Genomic DNA, 25853 nt, shown 5'->3' with positions numbered 1-25853 from the left:
TTGTTAACGATTAAGTTTGAAAAAAAAAATCTACAAACTGTTAAATGTTCCTGTTCCAACTAACAGAAAAATTTTGGGGTGAACTTGAGCAATTGTTAACGACCACACCGAATACTAATATTAAACTTCTAGTTGGAAACTTTAATGCAAAGATAGGACGAGAGAAAAAAAATTTCGAAGTCTGGTGGGGCGATGGACAGCGCATAAACTTACAAATAGGAATGGAGAACTGTTCATTGAACTTTGTACTTTTATACAGGGTGATCAAATCTCTCACGAAATAAGCATCAAACGAAAAAACTACAAAGAACGAAGCTTGTCTAGCATGAAGGGGGAAACCAGATGGCGCTATGGTTGGCGCGCTAGATGGCGCTGCCATAGGTCAAACGGATATAGGAACCCCCATTTTTATAACATATTCGTGTAGTAAGTAAAGAAATATGAATATTTTAGTTGAACCACTTTTTCCGTTTTGTGATAGATGGCGCTGTAATAGTCACAAACATATGGCTCACAATTTAAGACCAACAGTTGGTAACAGGTAGGTTTTTTAAATTAAAATACAGAACGTAGGTACGTTTGAACATTTTATTTCGGTTGTTCCAATGTGATACCTGTACCTTTGCGTACGTATCATTTCTGAGAACTAATTTTGTGTCTCGTGAAAAGATCTTTCACGTAACTCCTTGGTTTAACATTTTGTAGGTCTTTGCACCAGCTTTCTCCAGCTGATGATAAAGTTTATGCAGACACGCTACTCTTTCAAGTCAGCCAGTGTACAACCGCAGTTCCGAGGAAACACAAACCCGATAATACGTACACAAAATACAACCCACTCCAATCAGAACGGCACCGCTTGTAACACCCATTTTGGGAAGGTGGCGTAGGGCGAAGGAAGGAGCAGTGTCCCTGAATAGTCGTCAGTTCCCTCCATATTCTTCCAGTAGGGAGCGTCAGGATAAAATTAGATTAATAACAGCTGCTCGGGTCACAAGCAGTCAGCCTTCGCCCTCTGTATCCATGAATGAAACGGCAGGAAGCTTTAAATTTACATTTCAGGCTTGTATCTGGTCTAGTGTCTTTCATTTTCTGGTATCTTTGATAATATTTTTCCCTCTACGTACTTAATACAACCAATGTGCCCGATAACCTGTTTCAAATATTCCAATCTTTGTCCCTACAATCTTTCAAATGCTCATTGTACTGCCCTGTTGGCTATGATTTGATGCCGTAACATCATTCACCACTAACCTGTCTCCTCTCTCGGTAAAAGTGTCCGACAAACTTAGTAAATTACCTTTTCTTTTTAGTAATAAATCTAGATCTACATACATACTCTGCAAGTCACTATACGGTGCATAAAGAAGGGTATCTTTTCGCATTACTAATTATCTTTTCTGCTCCAATAGCAAATGATGCAAGTGGAAAACGTCTGTCTATATGTAAGAGCTCATTCACGGCTTGTATGCGAAATTCTCTATTACGTTTCGCGAAAAGAACGTCGTCTTTCTACCAGAGATTTCTATTTGAGGTCAAGGGCCATTTCCGTAATATTGCCGGTAACAAACCTAGCAGTAACCTCTGAGTTGCTTCAGTATATTCCTTTACTCCGACCTAGTGGAGATCCCAAACAGCAAATCAGCACTCAAGGATGGGTCGCACAAGTGTTCTGTACGCGGTATGATACTGGATACTGTCCTAGAAATCTCCCAATAAGCCGATGTCGACCTCCCATCTTCCCTACCACAAATCTTAGTGGCTCTTTCCATTTCATATTGCTTTGCAACGTTACGCTTAGATACTTAATCGATATGACTGTCAAGCAGTACACCCCTGCCATTGAATTACAAAATACGATTTTTTTCTTACTCATCTCCATGAAACATTTTTCCATATTTAGAACAAGATGGCATTCATATCTCTGTCTATAACATCCTGTAACCCTCTTAGACACTCAAAGACCATACATCCTCTAACACTAAGGGTTATCAGCCAACAGCCTAGATTGCTTTTCAATCTATCCATCACAACATATATATATATATATATATATATATATATATATACTACTGGCTATTAAAATTGCTACACCAAGAAGAAATGCAGATGATAAACGGGTATTCATTGGACAGATATATTATACTAGAACTGACATGTGATTACATTTTCACTCAATTTGGCTGCATAGATCCTGAGAAATCAGTACCCAGAACAACCATCTCTGGCCGTAATAACGGCCTTGATACGCCTGGGCATTGAGTCAAACAGAGCTTGGATGGCGTGCCCATGCAGCTTCAACACGATACCGCAGTTCATCAAGAGTAGTGACTGGCGTATTGTGACGAGCCAGTTGAAATTGGTGAGAGATCTGGAGAATGTGCTGGCCAGGGCAGCAGTCGAACATTTTCTGTATCCAGAAAGGCCCGTACAGGACCTGCACGGTCTAAGGCGCTGCAGTCATGGACTGTGTGGCTGGTCCCGGCGGAGGTTCGAATCCTCCTTCGGGCCTGGGTGTGTGTGTTTGTCCTTAGGATAATTTAGGGTAAGTAGTGTGTAAGCTTAGGGACTGATGACCTTAGCAGTTAAGTCCCTTAAGATTTCACACACATTTGAACACAGGACTGGTAGTGATACGAGGCCGTTGGGATCCAGCACGGCGTTCCGTATTACCCTCTTGAACCCACCGATTCCATATTCTGCTAACAGTCATTGGATCTCGACCAAGGCGAGCAGCAATGTCGCGATACAACAAACCGCAATCGCGATAGGCTACAATCCAACATTTGTCAAAGTCGGAAACGTGATGGTACGCATTTCTCCTCCTTACACAAGGCATCACAACCACGTTTCACCAGGCAACGCCGGTCAACTGCTGTAGGTGCTCACCCGTCTCCTAGCACAGAGGCGTCTTAGGATCTACGCGACCCGAGGAGGTTAATATCTATCCTACTTCATACATAGCGTAGATTCTAACCTAACTCAATGTCTTTGACTCCGAAAAAGCCTGGCAAAGGAGATCAGACGCACTGTGACCACGCTGTCGACCGTTGTTGTGGGCGACCTCTGGCGAAGACGTCCGATGACCGTTGTCGGTGCCACTATGAACGCAGCCTTAGACTCGCCACATCCACTCGGTCATCGAACCGCAAGAATGAATCCTGAGCAACTCCAATTCGTCTAAGAATGAGGTCACTTAGATCACTCTTTCAACCAATTCTTTAGTCCCCAGAATGAGATTTTCACTCTGCAGCGTAGTGTGCGCTGATATGAAACTTCCTGGCAGATTAAAACGGTGTGCCGGACCGAGACGCGAACTCGGGACCTTTGCCTTCTGCAAGGTTCGCAGGAGAGTTTATGTAAAGTTTGGAAGGTAGGAGACGAGGTACTGGCAGAAGTAAAGCTGTGAGGACGGGGCATGAATCGTGTTTGGGTAGCTCAGTTGGTAGAGCACTTGCCCGCGAAAGGCAAAAGTCCCGAGTTCGCGTCTCGGTCCGGCACACAGTTTTAATCTGCCAGGAAGTTTCAATTCTTTAGTACTGTCAGGCGGTCTGGTATCCTCAATTAACAGAGAAGAGAAAAAGAGATTCAGAGAATAGCTACACGCTGCGTCGCACATTTGTTCTGACTGCATGATAGAGGCATGGAAATGCTCAACGAAGTCCATTGGACCACTGGGATACAGTGCTAGGAAGGCGTTGTGCATCTCAGAGAGCCTTATTTTCAGACTATAGAGGTATTCCAAAAATGTTCAAATGTGTGTGAAATCATATGGAACTTTCTGCTAAGGTCATCAGTCCCTAAGCTTACACACTACTTAACCTAAATTATCCTAAGGACGAACATACACACACCCATGCCCGAGGGAGGTCATCGAACCGCAAGAATGAATCCTGAGCAACTCCAATTCGTCTAAGAATGAGGTCACTTAGATCACTCTTTCAACCAATTCTTTAGTCCCCAGAATGAGATTTTCACTCTGCAGCGGAGTGTGCGCTGATATGAAACTTCCTGGCAGATTAAAACGGTGTGCCGGACCGAGACGCGAACTCGGGACCTTTGCCTTCTGCAAGGTTCGCAGGAGAGTTTATGTAAAGTTTTTCAGACTATAGAGGTATTCCAAAAATGTTCAAATGTGTGTGAAATCATATGGAACTTTCTGCTAAGGTCATCAGTCCCTAAGCTTACACACTACTTAACCTAAATTATCCTAAGGACGAACATACACACACCCATGCCCGAGGGAGGACTCGAACCTCCGCCGGGACCAGAGGCATTCCAATAAGAGTCAGGAATTGTACTTTTTTTTTACTCCGACTCATCTCGCGTGTTGAGCAAGAGGGATAAATTAGAGAAATATGGGCGTTTACATAATTATGCAGACAGTAATAATTATCACATCTCATTTTTGAACGGAGTAAGAATAGAGGAAAATTATTTTGGCAAATCTTGCGTTGTTCTCCATGTGGTTCGCAGGGAACAGACATTTTGTGTTTTACGGGAGGAAGATCGCGTGGGTACCACAGCATCACATTAAAGGAGTATCACTCTTTGTCCGCTGGTAGAACAACGTGCCTTACCTTAATGTACTGCAGCTATGTCGGCGCTGTTAACACTTCAGAGGCTAGAGCTCCTTTCTTATCACTGCGTGTCCACAGCTCCGCGCTCGCGTTTTATTTCGCGTTTTACAAGCTCCGCGCCACGATAAAGTGCGTCATCCACAGATAAATGTCGTCACAAAGTGTTAATTCCGGGCGAAGCTGGTACATTCATCTCCTGCCGAAATTTCGGCAGAATCCGCCTATCGTATCTTGATATAATAAGGGCGTTGCCCAGCGGATTAACCGTAATACCTTGGCAAACATAGCTTTGTCGCGGGTTATCAAATAAACGTCAATTCATCATACATATTCGTGTCCACATCTGTCTTGCGCAAGCCATATGTTTCGGGTAGTACTTTGTGTAACACCATCATATTCCTTTTGAATGGTAGAAATGGTGCCCTTGTGTTGCATGATTTTGTGGTGTTGTTCAGCGCGCTCTTGTCCGACGCATGTTCGTGGTCAGCTGCAACCGGGGCAGCGAGCGATTTTGGTTGTGGAGATGTAAAAAGTTTTATAGGACAATTTTCACTTTATTACTTGTGTTCTGTTCTCAGAAATTACACGCATTGAACTCTGATTGCCTTAAGAACAATGTTGAATTAATGCCAATACATTATCTTCCAAGAATGCCACATGTATGGACATCTGCAATACTTAACGCTATAGTAACACTTCGACTAATAACCCTGGGTTCGGTGTGGGGCGACGGTGGGGTGGGTGGACTGCTGTAGCCTGCTGTTGGGTTCTGTATCACTGCGGGCTACGGTGGGGACGAAGCCTCTCCGTCGTTTCTAGGTCCCCAGGTCCATACAACACAATACAATACAATACAACACTTCGACTTCCTGGTATTTTATGTCTAGAATGTTTCACAACTTTGATCCTCATAACGATTAGGTACACATATTAATACAGCATTGCACTTATCCCTTCGTATATCTCGTTTATGTGGTAGGCGTTGCACGCGTTCAGATTATCCTCTCAGTAACAGCTGACTGATGGAGAGACTTTGCACTGTGGTGTCACACCTTTCCTCCGCCTCTCCTCCCATTTCATCTCCTTGCGTAAATCTTTCCAAAAATATCTATTATATATCCCACTTCCAGTTTGTGTTTGAACTTTAATGAACTTCTGTTAACCATAAAAGGTCTCTTCACTAATTCTGTAGCTCACGACGTGACGAATTTGAATCTTACACTTTTATGATGTGATTTGGCTAAATATCTAGTTCTAGGCGGAAGGGATGATTGTTTGCCAAACGAATATACACAAAAAGCTTATTAATACACTATCTGATCAAAAGTACATGGCAACGGCCTTGCCGCAGTGGGTACACCGGTTCCCGTCAGATCACCGAAGTTAAGCGCTGTCGGGCGTGGCCGGCACTTGGATGGGTGAACATCCGGGCCGCCATGAGCTGTTGCCATTTTTCGGGGTGCACTCAGCCTTGTGATGCTACTCGACCGAATAGTAGCAGCTCCGGTCAATGAAAACCATCATAACGACCGGGAGAGCGGTGTGCTGACCACACGCCCGTACTATCCGCAACCTCATCTGAGGATGATACGGCGGTCGGATCATCCTCATCTGAGGATGATACGGCGGTCGGATGGTCCCGATGGGCCACTTGTGGCCTGAAGACGGAGTGCTTGCTTTGATCAAAAGTATCCCGGCACGTATTAGTGGACATTAACACGGGCTGTGACAGTTCTTATGACGGCTTGAACACTGCTGGGGACTCTTTCTACGAGTTGTCTGAATGTCTGTGGAGGAAAGGCAGTCCCTTCTTCCTCAGGAGCCGAAACCACAAACGGTTGTGACTTTGGGACCTGGGGTATTGAACGAAGTCGACGTTCCAACTCATCCCAAAGAGGCTCCAATGGGTTCAGGTCAGGACTTAGGGCAAGCCAGTCCATTTCTCCCACAGATTCTGCTTTAAGACTGGGCGCACCCTCATGATCATACAAAATCACCGTCTCCAAGGTGTTGTTCTAATGCATGTGGTAGACAATGCTATAAAATGTGGTCACATCCTACCTCATCCAGCATTTAATTAAGCACAATAAGGAGACCACAACCAAATGGTTCAAATGGCTCTGAGCACTATGGGACTCAACTGCTGAGGTCATTAGTCCCCTAGAACTTAGAACTAGTTAAACCTAACTAACCTAAGGACATCACAAACATCCATGCCCGAGGCAGGATTCGAACCTGCGACCGTAGCGGTCTTGCGGTTCCAGACTGCAGCGCCTTTAACCGCACGGCCACTTTGGCCCGCCGGACTACAACCAACCACGAAAGGACTCCCATACTCAACATCTCCTTCACTGCTGGAACGCAGTGGCCGAGCGGTTCTACGCCCTTCAGTCCGGAACCACGCGGCTGCTACGGTCGCAGGTTCGAATCCTGCCTCGGGCATGGATGTATGTGATGTCCTTAGGTTGGTTAGGTTTAAGTAGTTCTAAGTCTAGGGAACTGATGACCTCAGATGTTAAGTCGCATAGTGCTTAGAGCCATTCGAACCATTTTGAACTGCTGGAACTGCACTAGATTGTAGATAATGTTCTCTAGGCACTCGCCAAATCCGGACATTTCCATCGTACTGCCACAGGGTACAACGTGATTCATCACTCCAAAACACTCGTTTGTTGCCATCCACTGTCCAGCGGCGCTCCTCTTTACACCACCGCCGGCGTCGCTTATCAGTGATACAGAAATATGTGGGTTATGACTGGCTGCACAACCTCTGTACCTCGTTCATTTTAAATCCCTACACACAGCCATAGCGCTAGCTGGACTGCTGGATCTCACGAGTAATTCCTTCAGTTGATTTCACGCTATTTTATTACGCCCACCCTCCGCAATGCTCGACTGCCCCTTTTCGTCAGTGCATAAGGTCTCCATCATTTTGGTAACAGTCGGACAGGTTTAGAAGGGCTGAAATGTACCTGATGGATCTGTTAGTCAGATGACACCCAATGACTAGTTGCTCTGCTCTAGAGACAACTCAATACACCCTGCCTCCTTTCATACAGATGACCTGCCTCCCTTGGCACCCAACCAGTGCTCAATTCCTCATTACATAGAGGGTTCCGGATACATTTTATCAATGTATCTTACATCCCACATGTAAGTAGCCAAATACTCGGTATCATATCCATACGCCAGAGTTTGCAACCCTGAGTCTTCGAAATTGATAGCAATTTAAATGGGAAGCAATATATACAGTTTTCTTGAATCTTCCTGACAGATTAAAACTGTGCCTCTGACCGGTTCTCGAGCACGGAAAATTGCCTTTCGGGAGCAATGCTATTCCAGCACGAATCTCGACTCATCCACACAGCTTCAGGTCCGTCGCCCGCTTTCACGCCCAGGATAAATATTTCACCCTGCAGCAGAGTGGATGCTGTTTCGAAACTGTGCTGGTATGGCTGAGCTACTTTTCTGTAGTCTGTTTGCTTCCACCAGTGCTGGTCCCGCAAGGTGTGCAGGAGAGCTTCTGCGACTTTCTGAAAGAAGAGGTATTCGCGGAAGTAAAGTTGTGAGGTAGATTCGTCAGTTGTGTCTGGATAGCGCAAGTCATCAAAAGTACTTGCGGTGAAAGACAAGGCTCTAGGTTCGAGACTAGGTCAGGTACAACGTGGTCATGGTCATGTGTCATCGAACACATTGCTGCAGGGAGAAATATTCATTCTACAAATAAAGACATGTGTTTGAATATGGAAGTAAAAAACAAACTTTATTAATTCTTCGCCGTCAAAATAATAGTAATTGACAGCTCCATCTCTTCAATCACTGTGGAAGCTACACCCGACTATTCAGAATGGAAATTTTACTCTGCTGTGGAGTGTGCGCTGATACGAAACTTCCTGGCAGACTGAAACGTTCTAGTCTCGGTCCGGCAAACAGTTTCTTATTCCCGTTCCCTTTGCGAGTGGTAAGTGGGAAGAACCACAGGGCAGTTACAATTCAACTTTCGCTAACTGAGAGGGCCACCATTAGAAACGAGTGATCGTAGACCAATGTATCTTCGCGGAAACTTGCGGGAGAGAAAAAACTACTGAAAGAAACATTTTAATTTCCACATCAATGGATAACGTTTGTTAATTGCTTACCATATTTACGTTCTAGGTTAGAAACATTGCTCAGTGTGACGACCATATGCATAAAAAAAAAAAAATGGTTCAAATGGCTCTGAGCACTATGGGACTCAACTGCTGAGGTCATTAGTCCCCTAGAACTTAGAACTAGTTAAACCTAACTAACCTAAGGACATCACACACATCCATGCCCGAGGCAGGATTCGAACCTGCGACCGTAGCGGTCTTGCGGTTCCAGACTGCAGCGCCTTTAACCGCACGGCCACTTCGGCCGGCACCATATGCATCCAAGATAGCCTGGAACCGCAGTAGTCACTGCTCTACTGCTGCCCGAAACATCTCAGGTGAGATGTTGGTTACCTCCCTCGCTATGCTCATCGTCAACCTGCAACGTGTGTTAGCGTCCGTTTAATAAACCGTGCCCTCCAGGTGACCCCACATTCAGAAATCACACGAGTTCAAATCTGGTGATCTTGGTGGCCACGTAATTTCGAACGACCGGCCAATGATTCCGTTTTCTCCAAACGTATTACGGAGTAACAAAGACACATCACGGACAATGTGAGGTGGAGCTGCATCAAAAGCAGCTGAATTCAAAGCGTCTCTTTCCCGTAGAGCAGGGAGCACATGTTGGCGAAGCAGATCGCGTTGTATGTCCTTACTCGTTGGGGTCCGTGTTCCATTACCAGTACCGGCGCCTAACGGCAAGTCATCAACATCGCAAATTGTGCAGCGCACAGTCTGAACATCATTCCTGTACAGTTGGGTACACATACAGTAAACAGTTTTCCCTTTACTCTTGTCAATTAGCGAAAATTTAATTGTAACTGCCCTGTACTACAGACAAGACTCCGTATGTTCTCGAATTTCTGCGCCTTTTCCGACATAGTAGTTTCACGAGGTGTCGGTAGGGGGAACTAATTATTTGATTAGATTCTACTTGAAACCTAAGTTCGCAGAATTTTAATAGCAAACCTCTCAGTGATGCGCAACACCCATCTCGCAGCGTTTTCCATTGGAGTTCGCGAAACATCTCAGTAACATTTTCGCTCTTACCAAGCGAACCCGTAAGGAAACATGCTGCTTTTCTTTCTACACTGCCTGACAAAAAAAGGATGAAGCACCCATTCGTACACGACACACCTCCAGTAAGTCTGTAAGTGACTAGAACTGCAATTCTGTAAATATGTGTGTGTAATTTCCTAAGGGACCAAACTGCTGAGATCATCGATCCATAGATTTACACACTACTGAAACTACCTTATGCTAAGAACAACACACACACCCATGCCCGAGGGAGGACTCTAACCTCCGGCGGGAGAGGCCGCGCAGTCCGTGACATAGCACCTCAAACCGCGCGGCCTGCATTTCTCTGTGACAAGTAGAACGGCCATCAGAGTGCATAAGTGTTGTTCGTGGTTAGGGCTGCTACCACGGCTGGTAAGACACGTATTTAGGTTGAACCGCGTCATATGTTGAGTGATCACTGTCAGTGACACGGAGTTCCACCGTACTAGTGTGACACACCGTTATCAGCCGCTTAAAGGGCTTGAAAGGAGCGTCATTGTGGATCTCCATTTGCCCGGCTGGTAGACTCCTTCAGTATCCACATACTTGGCGCATTCAGATGTTACTGTGGCCCGATGTTGGACTACACGGGAACGTGATGTGAAGGATAGGTGTCATCAAGATTCCAGTCGATCACGCCTGACAACAATGAGAGAGCCTCCCCGTATTTTACACCAAGCACATTCGTAACCCATTCTCACCAGACCATGCCATACAAGAAATAGTAACGGACTCCCTGCAAGATTCTGTGCAATGCCGCATCATTCGTCGGAGCCTAGCATCAGCCGAACTAGAGAATTACCGCCTCATGCGAGGCTGCCATTAACACTCAGCACAAACGGCTACATTTGGGGTGTTGTAACCGGGAAGCACGGAACGCTGATGAATGGCGTCGCGCTGAGCGACAAGTCACGGTTCTGGTTTAACACGGATGACCATCATCGGCGAGTATGGTGGCAATCTGACGAGGTCTACTCCTACACTTACATTACAACCCGGAAATTCACAATTAAGTGTCTGGCAGCGGGTTCATCGAACCATTTTCGGAATATTTCTCAACCGTTCCATTCTCGAATAGCGCGCAGGTAGATGAAACACTTAAGTCTTTCAGTGCGACCTCTAAATGTGTGTTATTCTATTACGATGAACATGTCTCCCTATGTAGGCTGCCGCCAACAAAAGGCAGTATTTTCACGTTCAGAGGAGGAGGCTGGTGACTGGAATTTCGTGGAAAGATTTCGCTGCAACGTATATTCAAAACGTGCAACCTTTCCTTTAACTTTCGACGTCCTCCGTCAGTTTTATCTGGTAAGGTATTGCTACCTTTATTCTGTACCGGCGCCCTGTGGATGTTCAAAATGGTTCAAATGGCTCTGAGCACTACGGGACTTAACTGCTGAGGTCATCAGTCCCCTAGAACTTAGAACTACTTAAACCTAACTAACCTAAGTACAACACATACATCCATGCCCGAGGCAGGATTCGAACCTGCGACCGTAGCGGTCGCGCGGTTCCAGACTGCAGCGCCTAGAACCGCTCGGCCACTCCGGCCGGTCCCTGTAGATGTCAATATGAAACTTTTGTAGAATTTAATACTTGTTATTGCCTACTTTTTCCGTTTCTGTCAATAATTGAATTGACTTAAGAGTGGCACTGAATAATTTTTAACTGAATTTCGCTATGAATTTTCACGCATTGCTAAATTTGCCAGTATGACTGGTCTGAACGTTTACACAGACCGTTTCGCGGCCGAATGCGCATATTATTTTGCTAATTCGTAACAATCTGGGGTTCTTTGTTTTACTAAAACAGTTATGTTATCTCGATAAGCTGAAATTTATTTTTATTAGTACAGTTCATACTAATTAACGTTTCTTCTTTCATTTATATCTTATACCTACGGTTGTGTTTAACACACTAATCGGCATTAATATAGTCTTACACATGATTGAAAACAGTCTGACAAAGTTCGGATAGTTTTTCAATTTCACGCCTGTGCGTAGTATGTTGGTAGCATTTTTTCGCCATGCTTGTTATACTGTATAGCAGACTTTAATGCTGTGCGGATCGGCATAACGAAAAGGCCAAAGGGTCTCCCTCGTTTTGTCCACGACTGTACAAGTCAACATCCGTGCAATTTGCTGGCTGTAACAAATCTAATCGTCAGTGAATGGCTATGGCTATATATGGTATACCTAAAGAAACTTTTGGACTTTTCCCTGCCGAATTGAAGCCATTATCGATGTTGAGCTCAGTGTCAGAATTTATTAGCATTATGTATCCTAGTTTTCTAAAGTTATGTCCATCGTGTTTACTTACATGTTCAAGCCATGGCCATTAACAAATTGTGAGTCCATATCTGAAGTGGAAAATACTTTGTCATAAAGTACGGCACGGTTTATCAGCGCGACTTATCGGCTGGGCCATCTAGAAATGTCGCGCGTAGGGAGTTTACGTCTTGCGTTTAAGTCAGTGACACAGTAGAGCATTCCAGAAATGAATCAACGGTTAGTTTATCGATGTTTTTTTTTTCCTCCGTCCTGTCATTAGTGATTACTTTTAGACTCATCGGTCTTTGTAAAACCACCCCACATGGAGACTTACGTATGAAATAGTTACCAGCTTACGTGGCAGAGCTGATGAATGTTGCGAACGATAGACCCGAATATACAATCTATATACGGGAGAACTTCGAAAGGCAAACTACAGATGTCGTTCCACGCTAAGACCATTGAGTGGTGCATCGTTAGAGTGAGGACATGTTCTGGGTTTCCTGTAGACAGAGTTTTACTGCAGTGTATCACGATTACCAGGCAGCCTGTTTTGTGCGAAACGAAGTCTAGGTCGTAGACTGATAACTGTGTTAGATGGTATTCGAAATACCTACGAAATGCAAGTTAATTAATCAGGGACGTTGTAAGAGAAATATAAACCGTCTGAAAGGTAAAATTCGAGCAGTTAAAATTGACTCCTTCGCTGGCGTCGGCATATCTGCGGTGAAACTGAAACGCAGAGACTGCGATTACTGACCATGGAAGCTGTAATCAGCGGCCTCGTGGGAGAGAAGGTAGCCCACAGCTTTCCGAAGACGGAAATGAAGTCACGCAGCGGAACAAAAAGAATGAGAAGTCACGCTCCGACGATATGAAATTTTGTTGCGTCTTCCCCCTTTACACGCTCGAGCAACTCGTGGGACCCATCAGGGAAGTTCGACCTTCGATGCGGTCTATGCCTTACAAGCAAGACAAGCAACTTCCATTTTAGCCCGTCATGGTAACAGGGATGTCCGTTTAACTAAGAATACGTAGCAAACAGAATTTTTAACTGCCAGCTCTATGGAAAGACCTGTAATCGTCTCATGTGTAACGTGCTGCCCGTCACCGTATCCCGTTTATTCTTGACAAACGTCCTACATATATGTAATCATGCAGTTTCGTCTCTGCCACCTTCTTTAACGAAATTGTAACGTGTTTTGCAGCTGCCTACGTATAATCTCAGACCCGAAAGTCTTGTTCGGTTCGCACGTCGATTGTCTAGGCCTGTTAAGTGACCATAATATGATTCGCTAACTACTACAGCCACATTCTCATGTTTGTCGTTGTATACTTTTCTTAATCCAGAGATCCTAAGCTGAATAAACGGCATCGCTTTCAGTATAAAGAGACACGCTCTTTCTTCCAACGGCTATGTCAGAGAAACCGCGGAGGAATGGGCATAGTATCAAAGAAATTCTTCTTGCGACTGATACAGTCCATGATGACAGCAATCATCAACGGCGTTCCTGAGCTACTTGTTTGCAAATATTTGGTACAATACGGCTTACGTTTGTGGAACCTTTCCTCCTGGCTGCTGGTTGGTGCTTTACTGCGCACTTATGTTCATATTTGATAATATTCGGCACAGGTACTGTCACTGATGTCTTCTTCGAAGGCTATTTTAAATGCCACAGGAAAAAGTATATACTTCCATTGACAAAAAAGTGTGTCATAATGCAGCTCTATAAGCGTTAAAAATTACCTGCGAACATCAGAAAATTCAGTACATTTACAGCTACAACTTAGCGAAAACCGCACCTCGATATACCTATTCATTTTGCATATATTTTTGTAGTAATGCATTCGCTACCGCACCATGTATAAGAATGTGTAGGGTGAGTGTGCATCGGATCATTATACACTACTGGCGATTAAAATTGCTGCAGCACAAAGATGTCGTGCTACAGACGCGAAATTTAACCGACAGGAAGAAGATGCTGTGATATGCAAGTGATTACCTTTTCAGAGCATTCTCACAAGGTTGGCGCCGGTGGCGATACCTACAACGTGCTGACATGAGGAAAGTTTCCTACCGATTTCACATACACAAACACCAGTTGACCGGCGTTGCCTGGTGAAACGTTGTTGTGATGCCTAGTGTAAGAAGGAGAAATGCGTACCATCACGTTTCCCACCTTGCTAAAAATCGGATTGTAGCCTATCGCGATTGCGTTTTATCGTCTCGCGACAATGCTGATCGCGTTGGTCGAAATCGAATGACTGTTAGCAGATTATGGAATCGGTGGGTTCAGGAGGGTAATACGGAACGTCGTGCTGGATCCCAACGGCCTCATATCACTAGCAGTCGAGATGACAGGCATCTTATCCGCATAGCTGTAACGCAGCCACGTCTCGATCCCTGAGTCAACAGATGGGGACGTTTGCAAGACAACAACCACCTGCACCAACAGTTCGACGACGTTTGGAGCAGCATGGACTATCAGCTCGGAGAACATGGCTGCGATTACCCTTGACGCTGCATCACAGACAGGAGCGCCTGCGATGGTGTAAACGACGAACCTGGGTGTACGAATGGCAAAACGTCATTTTTTCGGATGAATCCAGGTTCTGTTTACAGCATCATGATAGTCGCATCCGTGTTAGACGACATCGCGGTGAACGCACATTGGAAGCGTGTATTCGTCATCGCCATACTGACGTATCACCCGGCGTGATGGTATAGGGTGCCAATGGTTACACGTCTCGGTCACCTCTTGTTCCCACTGACGGCACTTTGAACAGTGGACGTTACATTTTAGATGTGTTACGACCTGTGGCTCTACCCTTCATTCGACCACTGCGAAACCTACATTTGAGCAGGATAATGCACGACCACATGTTGCAGGTCCTGTACGGGCCTTTCTGGATGCAGAAAATGTTCGATTGCTGCCCTGGCCAGCACATTCTCCAGATCTCTCACCAATTGAAAACGTCTGTTCAATGGCGGCCGAGAAACTGGCTCGTCACAATACGCCAGTCACTACTCTTGATGAACTGTGGTATCGTGTTGAAGCTGCATGGGCAGCTGTACCTGTACACACCATCCTAGCTCTGTTTGACTCAATGCCCAGGCGTATCAATGCCGTTATTACGGCCAGAGGTGGTTGTTCTGGGTACTGATTTCTCAGGATATGCACCCAAATTGCGTGAAAATATAATCACATGTCAGTTGTAGTATAATATATTTGTCCAATGAATACTCGTTTATCATGTGCATTTCTTTTTGGTGTAGCAATTTTAATGGCCAGTAGTGTAAATGAACAGGAAATACAAAGAAACTAAATCAGAAATGCAGGAGCTCGTCGGAAAGTTGGAGACAGTGCATAGACAGAGAAAACGCAACTATAGCGAAATAAATCTGTATTTACATGAGTACTCCGCAATTCACACTTAAATGTCTGGCAGAGTATTCTAATCGAACTATCGAACCACCTTCAGACTGTATCACCACCATTCAACACTGAAAACGGGAATAATGAACGTTTAAACATTTTCGAGTGAGCTCTTATCTATTTTCTTTCGATGATCATTGCTCCCTATGTAGGTAAGCGTAAACAACATATATTCGCATCCAGAGCAGAAAGTTGGTGATTGAAATTATGTGATAAGACCTTGCCGTGACCAAAACATCTTTGCTTTAATGATTTCCAGCTCAAATCCCTCATCATATACGTCATGCCCTTTCCCTATTTCACGATAGTACGAAAGGACTTTTTCGATGTCCTCTATCACTCGCATATTTTAAGGATCTCATACCGTGCAGCAGTACTCTACAAGAGGACGGACAAACAGTCTCTGTGGTAGATCTGTCGTACCTTCTAAGTATTCTGCCAATAAACGCAGTCTTTGGTTCGCCTTCCCCACAACATTATCTGTAAGATCGTTTCTGTTCACATTGTTAGTAACTGTAATACCCTGGGTATTTCGTTGAGTTGACAGCCTTTAATGTAACAGATTCCTTTTAGTACTCGTATAGATGACATTACAAGTTTCATTATTTAGGGTCAACTGCCACTATTCGCATCATACATATACAGTATCTTATCTAAATTGGCGCCGCGCGGTCTAGGGCACCTTGTCACGGTCCGCGTGGCTCCCCCCGTTGGAGGTTCGAGTCCTCCCTCGCGCATGTGTGTGTGTGTGTGTGTGTGTGTGTGTGTGTGTGTGTGTGCGTGCTCTCCTTAGCGTAAGTTAGTTTAACTTAAACTAAGTAGTGCGTAAGCTTAGGGACCGATGACCTCAGCAGTGTGGTTCAATAAGACCTTACCACAAATTTCCAACTTTTCGAAATTGGTTTTTATCTTCATATGGCCTTAAGAGACGGTAAACGTCAGCATCATTCGCAAACAATCAAAGAGGGCTGCTCAAATTGTCTCCTATACCATTTATACGTGTTAGTAACAATGGGGGATCTATAATACATCCTTAGGGAACGTCAGATATCCTTAGGGAACGTCAGATATCACCTTGGTTTTTCTCGATAGCTTTCCATCAATTACTAAGAACAGTGACATTTCCGACGGGAAATCACGAATCCAGTCGCACAGCTGAGGCTGTACTCCGCAGGAACGAAATTTGAAAGAATTAAGCTTGTGAGACAGAAAGACAAACTGATAGAAAGGCGATTCTTAAATGTGATCAGGTTTTATCACATCAACAAATAATCTGAGCTCCAAATAATCTGAGCCGGGGCTGGACTTCAGTTGTTTTAATTTTTAATGTTGACTGTGCCTTACTCTGGCACGTTATAGTAATTTTATGCTTCTGAAGAAGGCTAGATTATTCTAGCCGAAACCTAGGTAAAGACCAGAAAATTTTCGCAACCGAGGCGGATTTTTCAATATATTAATTCCTGATGGCTTAATACGCAGACGACAATACAGGAAGAAAGCTGACGTGCAGAACAGCCATAAACTGAGCGTCGTCTCATATCCGAGAGCATCGATCAGATGCGATGGGCCTGCACTTCTTCCTGGGATGTTTTCCCAACAGGTTCCGTAGACACCATAATGGTTTCCAGCATGAACAAATACCAAGTCCCATTGTTCACGTTTTGTGTGTCTCATGTGCCCACTCGCGGGTTGTCAAATTGCATTTCCTCGCGTTTGTAGTTCACTGACAACGTTACCAAGCCCCGCTATATAAGTAAATTTGTCACTTTATTACTGTTTCCTGCGTGCACGATCTTCCGATCACGTGACGGACGATGTGAAACGTCGCAGCTTATTAGTTGCTTTGAAAGTGCTGAGAATCTCTAATCGTCGTTCTCCGCGCTCTCAAGCAAAGTGTGCAGTATTCTGTTAGTGGAATGCTGTTTACAGTTGAAGCTTACAAGGGAACCTCCCCATCGCACCCCCCTCAGATTTAGTTATAACTTGGCACAGTAGATAGGCCTTGATAAACTGAACACAGATCAATTGAGAAAACAGGAAGAAGTTGTGTGGAACTGCGAAAAAATAAGCAAAATATACAAACTGAGTAGTCCATGGGCGACATAGGCAACATCAAGGAGAACGTGAGCTCAGGAGTGCTGTGGTCCCGTGGTAGCGTGAGCAGCTGCAGAAGTAGAGGTTCTTGGTTGAAGTCTTCCCCCGGGTGAAAATTTTACTTTCTTTATTTTTGCATAGTTATTATCTGTCCGTTCGTTCATTGACGTCTCTGTTCACTGTAATAAGTTTAGTGTCTGTGTTTTGCGACCGCATCGCAAAACCGTGCGATTAGTAGACGAAAGGACGTGCCTCTCCAATAGGAACCGAAAACATTTGATCGCAAGGTCATAGATCAACCGATTCCTCCACAGGAAAACACATCTGATATATTCTATACGACACTGGTGACGGCATGTGCGTCACTTGACAGGAATATGTTGTCGACCCACACTTGGCGAATGGGTAAAAAGATTCTTCTACCTTGCCCGATTTAGGTTTTCTTGTGGATGTGATAATCACTCCCAAAAAGTGATGAAAACATAAGAGTTTGTCACATAAACTGAAAATAAAAAATTAAACTTTTCACTCGATGGAAGATTTGAACCAGGGACCTTTCGTTCCGCAGCTCCTCACTTTACCATCAGACCACGGCGCTCCTGCGGTCCCAGTGTCCTAGATGTTGCCTATCTTCCCATGAACTACTTAGCTTGTATATTTTGCTTAATTTTTCATAGTTCCACACAACTTCTTCCTGTTTTCTCAATTGATCTGTGTTCAGTTTTTCAAGGCCTATCCACTGTGCCAACTTATAACTTAATCTGAGGGGGGTACGATGGGGAGGTTCCCTTGTTAGACTCGTTCCGGTTCATTTACGCACACTCGTAAAATTTTTCATGAACAATTCTCGAAGTTCTGTGGTCATAAAAAAAACTGGTGTTTGGGAACTGATAAAAAAAAATAGGAGTCCAATGGCGATATACACTATCTCATCAAAAATGAACAATTTTGCGTAGTGCGTCCACTCTTCTCCCTTATGGCTCTTAACTCTGCAGTGGCTCTTTCAACGAGACGTCTGAGTGTCTGTAGAGGAATGGCAGCCCACTCTTCCTCAAGGGCCGAAACCAGAGAAGGTTGTTGAACTCTAGGGTCTAGAGCGACGTCGATGTTCTAAGTCATCGGAAAGATGTTTGTAATATTAGTGATTTTCGCCTCACAAACATTAATATACGCTCAATAGTAAACGCCTGATGGCCTAAAGTTATCGAACAATTGTAAGGTAAAAGAAATGAACCATCGCATAGCAGCGACAGAATCTATTATTCTTTATCTTTGCCATTCTTGCGCGGTGCCAGTAAATCTCTATGTACATTCATCGATTAATGGTATAAAACAGAATTCTGTTGTTTCAAGACAAATGAGGCTTTTGGCGCCTCACCTTTTACTGTTTGTATTCCATGAGAGGCGGACGAGGACTTGCTGCGTTCCGCAACTGTATTTTATACTCTATGTGAAAATATTGAGTGAAAATGCTAAATGTTATTTTTTTTCAGTCAGAAAGCATGTAGTTTCTGGTAACAGATTACGAACAGACAGCATCAAGAGGACATTTTGACTGTTATGTATAAAGTATTTAACCATTATGGTCATCTATTGTAATTTAATATGAAAAGGTACGTAGCATTAAAAAAAAAGTGTGTTAAAGATAAGTGTGCTTACTTTCGTAAATTAACCTTGATGATTCCATTTCCTTATTTACTTGAATTATAATTATTTTGTGTTACTTCATCATCAGAAATTACGATCACGCTGATGGGTCGAACGCAGCATGAGGCAGAAGGAACATTATCGTTTTCCTATTATTTCTGAACCAATTTTTTTGTGTAGTGTTGCATTTCTTTTAAAGTCTATAAATCTTGTGGTCCCTTAGTGTTGATCCGGGTATGACTACATCGCGACTATAAAAAAATACACAGAAATGATAATGTTTCTTCCGAGTGATCTCAAATACACTCCTGGAAATGGAAAAAAGAACACATTGACACCGGTGTGTCAGACCCACCATACTTGCTCCGGACACTGCGAGAGGGCTGTACAAGCAATGATCAGACGCACCGCACAGCGGACACACCAGGAACCGCGGTGTTGGCCGTCGAATGGCGCTAGCTGCGCAGCATTTGTGCACCGCTGCCGTCAGTGTCAGCCAGTTTGCCGTGGCATACGGAGCTCCATCGCAGTCTTTAACACTGGTAGCATGCCGCGACAGCGTGGACGTGAACCGTATGTGCAGTTGACGGACTTTGAGCGAGGGCGTATAGTGGGCATGCGGGAGGCCGGGTGGACGTACCGCCGAATTGCTCAACACGTGGGGCGTGAGGTCTCCACAGTACATCGATGTTGTCGCCAGTGGTCGGCGGAAGGTGCACGTGCCCGTCGACCTGGGACCGGACCGCAGCGACGCACGGATGCACGCCAAGACCGTAGGATCCTACGCAGTGCCGTAGGGGACCGCACCGCCACTACCCAGCAAATTAGGGACACCTGTTGCTCCTGGGGTATCGGCGAGGACCATTCGCAACCGTCTCCATGAAGCTGGGCTACGGTCCCGCACACCGTTAGACCGTCTTCCGCTCACGCCCCAACATCGTGCAGCCCGCCTCCAGTGGCGTCGCGACAGGCGTGAATGGAGGGACGAATGGAGACGTGTCGTCTTCAGCGATGAGAGTCGCTTCTGCCTTGGTGCCAATGATGGTCATATGCGTGTTTGGCGCCGTGCGGGTGAGCGCCACAATCAGGACTGCATACGACCGAGGCACACAGGGCCAACACCGGGCATCATGGTGTGGGGAGCGATCTCCTACACTGGCCGTACACCACTGGTGATCGTCGAGGGGACACTGAATAGTGCACGGTACATCCAAACCGTCATCGAACCCATCGTTCTACCATTCCTAGACCGGCAAGGGAACTTGCTGTTCCAACAGGACAATGCACGTCCGCATGTATCCCGTGCCACCCAACGTGCTCTAGAAGGTGTAAGGCAACTACCCTGGCCAGCAAGATCTCCGGATCTGTCCCCCATTGAGCATGTTTGGGACTGGATGAAGCGTCGTCTCACGCGGTCTGCACGTCCAGCACGAACGCTGGTCCAACTGAGGCGCCAGGTGGAAATGGCATGGCAAGCCGTTCCACAGGACTACATCCAGCATCTCTACGATCGTCTCCATGGGAGAATAGCAGCCTGCATTGCTGCGAAAGGTGGATATACACTGTACTAGTGCCGACATTGTGCATGCTCTGTTGCCTGTGTCTATGTGCCTGTGGTTCTGTCAGTGTGATCATGTGATGTATCTGACCCCAGGAATGTGTCAATAAAGTTTCCCCTTCCTGGGACAATGAATACACGGTGTTCTTATTTCAATTTCCAGGAGTGTATATATATATATCAATATGCTGCTCTTATTCAGGTATTTAATGGTCAACGTATGTTACTATAATAGCGTTATAAATCCCTGATTCTGTTGCCAAGTGGCCCACCAAAATATTCACTTTTTCGACATTAAAAGAAAAGTAACAATTCTTTTTATTTTCGTCCCCCAAGAGCAACGCTACATGTTCCACTGGGATCAGGTTGGAACGCTAGACAGGCCAGTCCTTTTTGGGAATGCTATCGTCCATAAACCATTCCCTCACTGTTGCTGACAGGGTGCACTGTCACACAGATACGTACAATAATTGTCTCCGAATTCTGCCTCTACTGTAAGCAGTACACATTGTTCCGCATTTTGCCTTTTCTTAAGGACAGTAACAGGGGAACATCCAAACCACAGAAACGATGCCATACCGTACCTCCATCTCCTCCGTATTTTACTGTTGGCACTACACACGATAGCAGATAACGTTCTCCCGGTATTCGCCAAACCCAACGCTTCCACCACATTTCCACAGGGCATAACGTGATCCATCGCTCCAAATCTCTCGTTTCCAGCCATCCACTGCCGCTCTTTACACCTCCTCAAGTGTCGCTTAGCGTTGCCTGCAGAACTGTGTGGCTTTTGAGGAGTTGCCCGGCCACTCTACCCCATTCTTTTTAACTCTTGCGCACAGTGACTGTGATAGCTGCTAATACTTCGGAACTCACGAGTGATTCCTTCTGCCGATTTTATGTGATTTCTTACAACCACCACCAGCAATGCTCGACCGTCCCTGTCCACCAGCACATCAGGTGTGCCTGGTCTTGGTTTGGCTTGGCTTGGTTTGTTCCTTCGCGTTTTCACGTCACAGTCACATGAACAACCGACTTGGGAAACTTCAGGCATGGATTTTTTATTCAGGCGACAGTCAATGACCAGTCATTGATTGACCTCTTCTTACCGACCTATTTTGCTGTTACTGCTTCTTTACTACCAATAAGTACTCTTTTTATACAGGCGGGTCCATCTCATGCGACATGTAGAGGCTAATTCAGCGTTACGTAAGGATGTCCGGATACTTTCGATCATATATGGATATGCCCAGCATTAGATACACTATGTCTTGTTTGACGTGGCTGTAAACATTTTGCAGAAAATTAGTGTCTGCCCGAAAAGAACATCTCACAAGGGGACCAAAAGGCAACAGGATTTTTGTAATCTTTATATTTATGGTACGTGAAGTCCAGAACTAAAATATACCACTCTCAAAGCAGTTTCATGCAACTCTCAACCATCCTCGAGAAAGTCAACTTTGAAGTTTTCCAGCCATGTTTCATACGCTAAAATGAGGTATATATTTTTCGGCGAGTGGTAGGGCTCGCTTGCTGCGTGTGGGGCCTGGGTTCGGTTTCAGGTGAGATCGAATTTTTGAACAGAGGTGCATGTTCCACGAGCATTTCCGTGCAGCGAAGAATACATACAGCACACTAGATTAGTAATCGCTAAGTAGAGTGTCATTTCGGTAATTTTTTCTTTTTCCCTTTCAGTTCGAATACATACGTCATACGCTTCAAGTAAATGCTCATAAAACATGCAAACTTGTTTAAAAATTGCATTGCGCCAGGATTCGAACCCTGGATCCCCATGGATCAGGTGAGCACTCCACTACATAGGCGCGCTGCTGTCGAAAGACCACCATTTTAGTTTAGCATGTTATTAATGGTAGGAAAACTCCAAAGTCACTTTTCTCGAGTATTCTTGAGAGTTGCATCGAATTGCCATGGGAGAGGTGCTCGTGTATTTGAGTTTTGAAGTTCATGTGCAACAAATATAAAAAATTAAAAAGCTCCCATCGCCGTTTGGTCCCCTTGTCAAGTGGTTTCCACAAGAGACTGGTGTCAATTGTAGATTTTGTCATTCTTTACCTACGTCCTTACACCTGAAACATTGATGCGTTTCCCGTGTTCAGGTATTACTACCAGCTGATAAGGAAAGAGGTTTAAGTGTTGCAAGATGCTAACGGAAAAGACTGTGCATGACTTACTTTACCCGACATTGTAGTTTATGAGGCATCACACGATTTCTCCTTTATGGTCATTCGACCAGCCAGACTAATAGTTCCTGGTCCGCTGAAATCTCTCCCACTGTGCATCAAAAGCCTCATCACCATAAAAAAAAATGACTGAAGAGTGGAAATATAATACGTCCTAAGTGGCACTTTTTTTTACCAAATGCGTTTCCACTGTAGCTGTGTTCTCGGTATGCCTCAATATTTGTTGCAAGTCCAAATCATGGAGAAAATGTTTCAAACATCTATTACCAGATGACGTATGGTCTTCGTGCCAAGCAGTGCTTCCCTCTGAAATTCTGAGTACGATACGTCATGGTTGAGAAAGCAAAACCTATGAATCCCTTCCGTGTCATTCCAATGCATACAACTGACTTATTTGATTTTGAACATGATGTCGGAACATTGTTATCAGTGCAGATGCGTAACATCTCCAGATGCAGTATGACCAGAGTATATCATGGTCGTCTATCTCAAATAGCTACCAAAAAGTATTATTCTGAAACAGAAGATTGGAAAAATATCAACCTATTTTAAAAGCGAAAGGTTATGACTTATGAATGCCGTCTGAAAGACCAGCTAAGTTTGTCTGATGCAAAACAGAAAGAACTATTAATTATCTTGCAGTCTCTTCCTCGAGCCCACAGGGAAGTTCCGCAGTAAATATTGCAACTTCTGATCCGAAGAACGAAGTTGTGTAAGAAACAGAAGTCAGTTGATAGAACGTCTTTTTTTCTTGTAAAAAAAACTGTAATAGGTTTGCGAAATGAATTTCGTTGACGACAGATCCACTATTTTATAACTGACGCCATGTCGCAGGAAACCGAGATCGGTGTTGTTATAGTAAATAAGCGATCACCGAGTGGATCACTTTTTTATTACCTGCTACCGATTTCAGTCTGCGCTGCATATCATCTTCAGGTCTGCCACACCAAAGTGCAGTTTGTCAGTGAACTTAAAATACAACCTTTGTATTTTACGTTAGTTGCCGAATTGTACTTTGAGGCGCCAGACCTGAAAATGATAGGCAGCGTAGACTGAAATCGGTAGCAGGTAATAAAAGAAGTAATCAAAACGGTGCTTGTTTATTATTTAGAACAGTTCTAGTACCGATAGTTAAAATATTACTGCTGAACTTCAGTAATTCTACTATTAGAAAAAAAACATTCCTCGAGTATTAATGGCACCTGAAAAACAAATTTTCTTATTAGCGGTTAGAATCTGTCAGTTCCCTAGTATGGCACCTAGAATATTCTTGTTAAATTGTTATCCAACTAGATTTTTTTTTTCAGCGACGAGCTGTGCAGAATAATTCCGTGGTACCTGAATTCCTTAGAAATTTTTGATACAACTAAACTAAAATAAACTAAACTCCGACCGAACAGTCCTTGGAAGGCCCAACGGTATCAACCGGCAGCCGTGTCATCCTCAGCCCACAGGCGTCACTGGATGCTGATATGGTGGGGCTTGTGGTCAGCACACCGCTCTCCCGGGCATAAGTAGTTTACGAGACTGGAGCCACTACTTTTCAGTCAAGTAGCTCCTCAGTTTGCCTCACAAACAAAGTGCACCTCGCTTGTCAACAGTTCTCGGTAGACCAGATGGTCACCAATCCAAGTGCTAGCCCAGCCCGACAGCTCTTAACTTCGGTGATCTGACGGGAACCGGTGTTACCACTGCGGCAAGGCCGTTTGCTTTGATGCGACTAAGTTTCGTAAAAAAAGAGATACATTTTTTATTCTCTAGACAAATGTGAGATTTAGGACGAAGAAAGTCTGACATTTCCACACTCTAATTTAAGTTTGGAGAGCGGATCTGGTACTCGAATTAAGGGTCCACAGCCTTGAAATCACTGTAAACTCAGATGTTTATCTTCCAGTGTTCCAGGACTTGTATTCTCAGTTTAAGGAACTTGAAAGGTATTAATGCTTCGTCCAGCTAGACAAGACGGCGTGCGTGTAAGTTCTGCTTCAAGTGAGTTTAATGTTATTTCACCAGCACAAAACTGCATAGAGGGATAAGGCAACCACTTTGAGCAGGAGTTTAATTTTTAAAAATATTTTCTGATTTTAAATGCAATACAGTTTTCTCTGTGACTGAATATGTGTATCAGTAATGTGTGGCCGCATTTACCTTGGACACACTCTGCCTCGCCAAAAGTATCCAGTCACCCAATAGATGTCACGAGATGATCATGATCATCACGATCATCACAACACGATCAACACGATGATCGTGATGACTGGTTTGTGGGGTGCTCAACTGCGTGGTCATCAGCGCCCATACAATGTCCCAATCTTCCCCATCTTTTAGCCACGTTAAAAAATGATGCTGATGATTAAATGATGGGGACAACATAAACACCCAGTGCCTGGGCAGAGAAAATCCCCAACCTGGCAGGAGCTCGAACCTGGGACCACGTGATCCAGAGGCAGCAACACTAGCCACCGGACCACGAGCTGTGGGATGTCACAAGAGGCGGACCCGCCAGTATAAAACGAGGCGGGGATTATTGTCAGTAGACAAGCAGTATCAGCACAATGGGTCGGTCAGGAGAGCTCAGTGACTGACTGTAAACTAGTCATTGGATGTCACCTGAGTAACTACTCCATCAGGGATATTTCAACCCTTCTGAAGTTGCCCATGTCGACTGTTACCAAAACCAGGCAGACCTCATGCACTGACAAAAAGGAACAGTTGAGCACTGCGGATGGTGGTTGAAGGAACCGCATGATATCAGCGAAAGGAATCACCCGTGCATTCCAAAGTGCTACCAGTAGTCCAATGACAGTACTTAAAGAGTTAGAAGGGAAGGGGTACGAAGGTCGAGTAGCTGGTTATAAGCCACATATATCTGGAGTC

General features: G+C 44.6%; 1 protein-coding gene and 1 pseudogene across 2 annotated transcripts in view; one reads left to right on the top strand and one right to left on the bottom strand.

Annotated features, from left to right (window-relative positions):
* LOC126466320 (uncharacterized) overlaps nucleotides 1–25853 on the bottom strand; it is a 597202-nt gene that overhangs the window by 199265 nt on the left and 372084 nt on the right. The gene's annotated exons all lie outside the window — the stretch shown is intronic.
* LOC126429814 (5S ribosomal RNA) lies at nucleotides 5910–6027 on the top strand (annotated as a pseudogene).

Source organism: Schistocerca serialis, chromosome 1 (genome assembly GCF_023864345.2).
Source record: "Schistocerca serialis cubense isolate TAMUIC-IGC-003099 chromosome 1, iqSchSeri2.2, whole genome shotgun sequence".
Classification (NCBI taxonomy): Eukaryota; Metazoa; Arthropoda; class Insecta; order Orthoptera; family Acrididae; genus Schistocerca; species Schistocerca serialis.
This window is presented reverse-complemented; position numbering and strand designations above follow the sequence as displayed.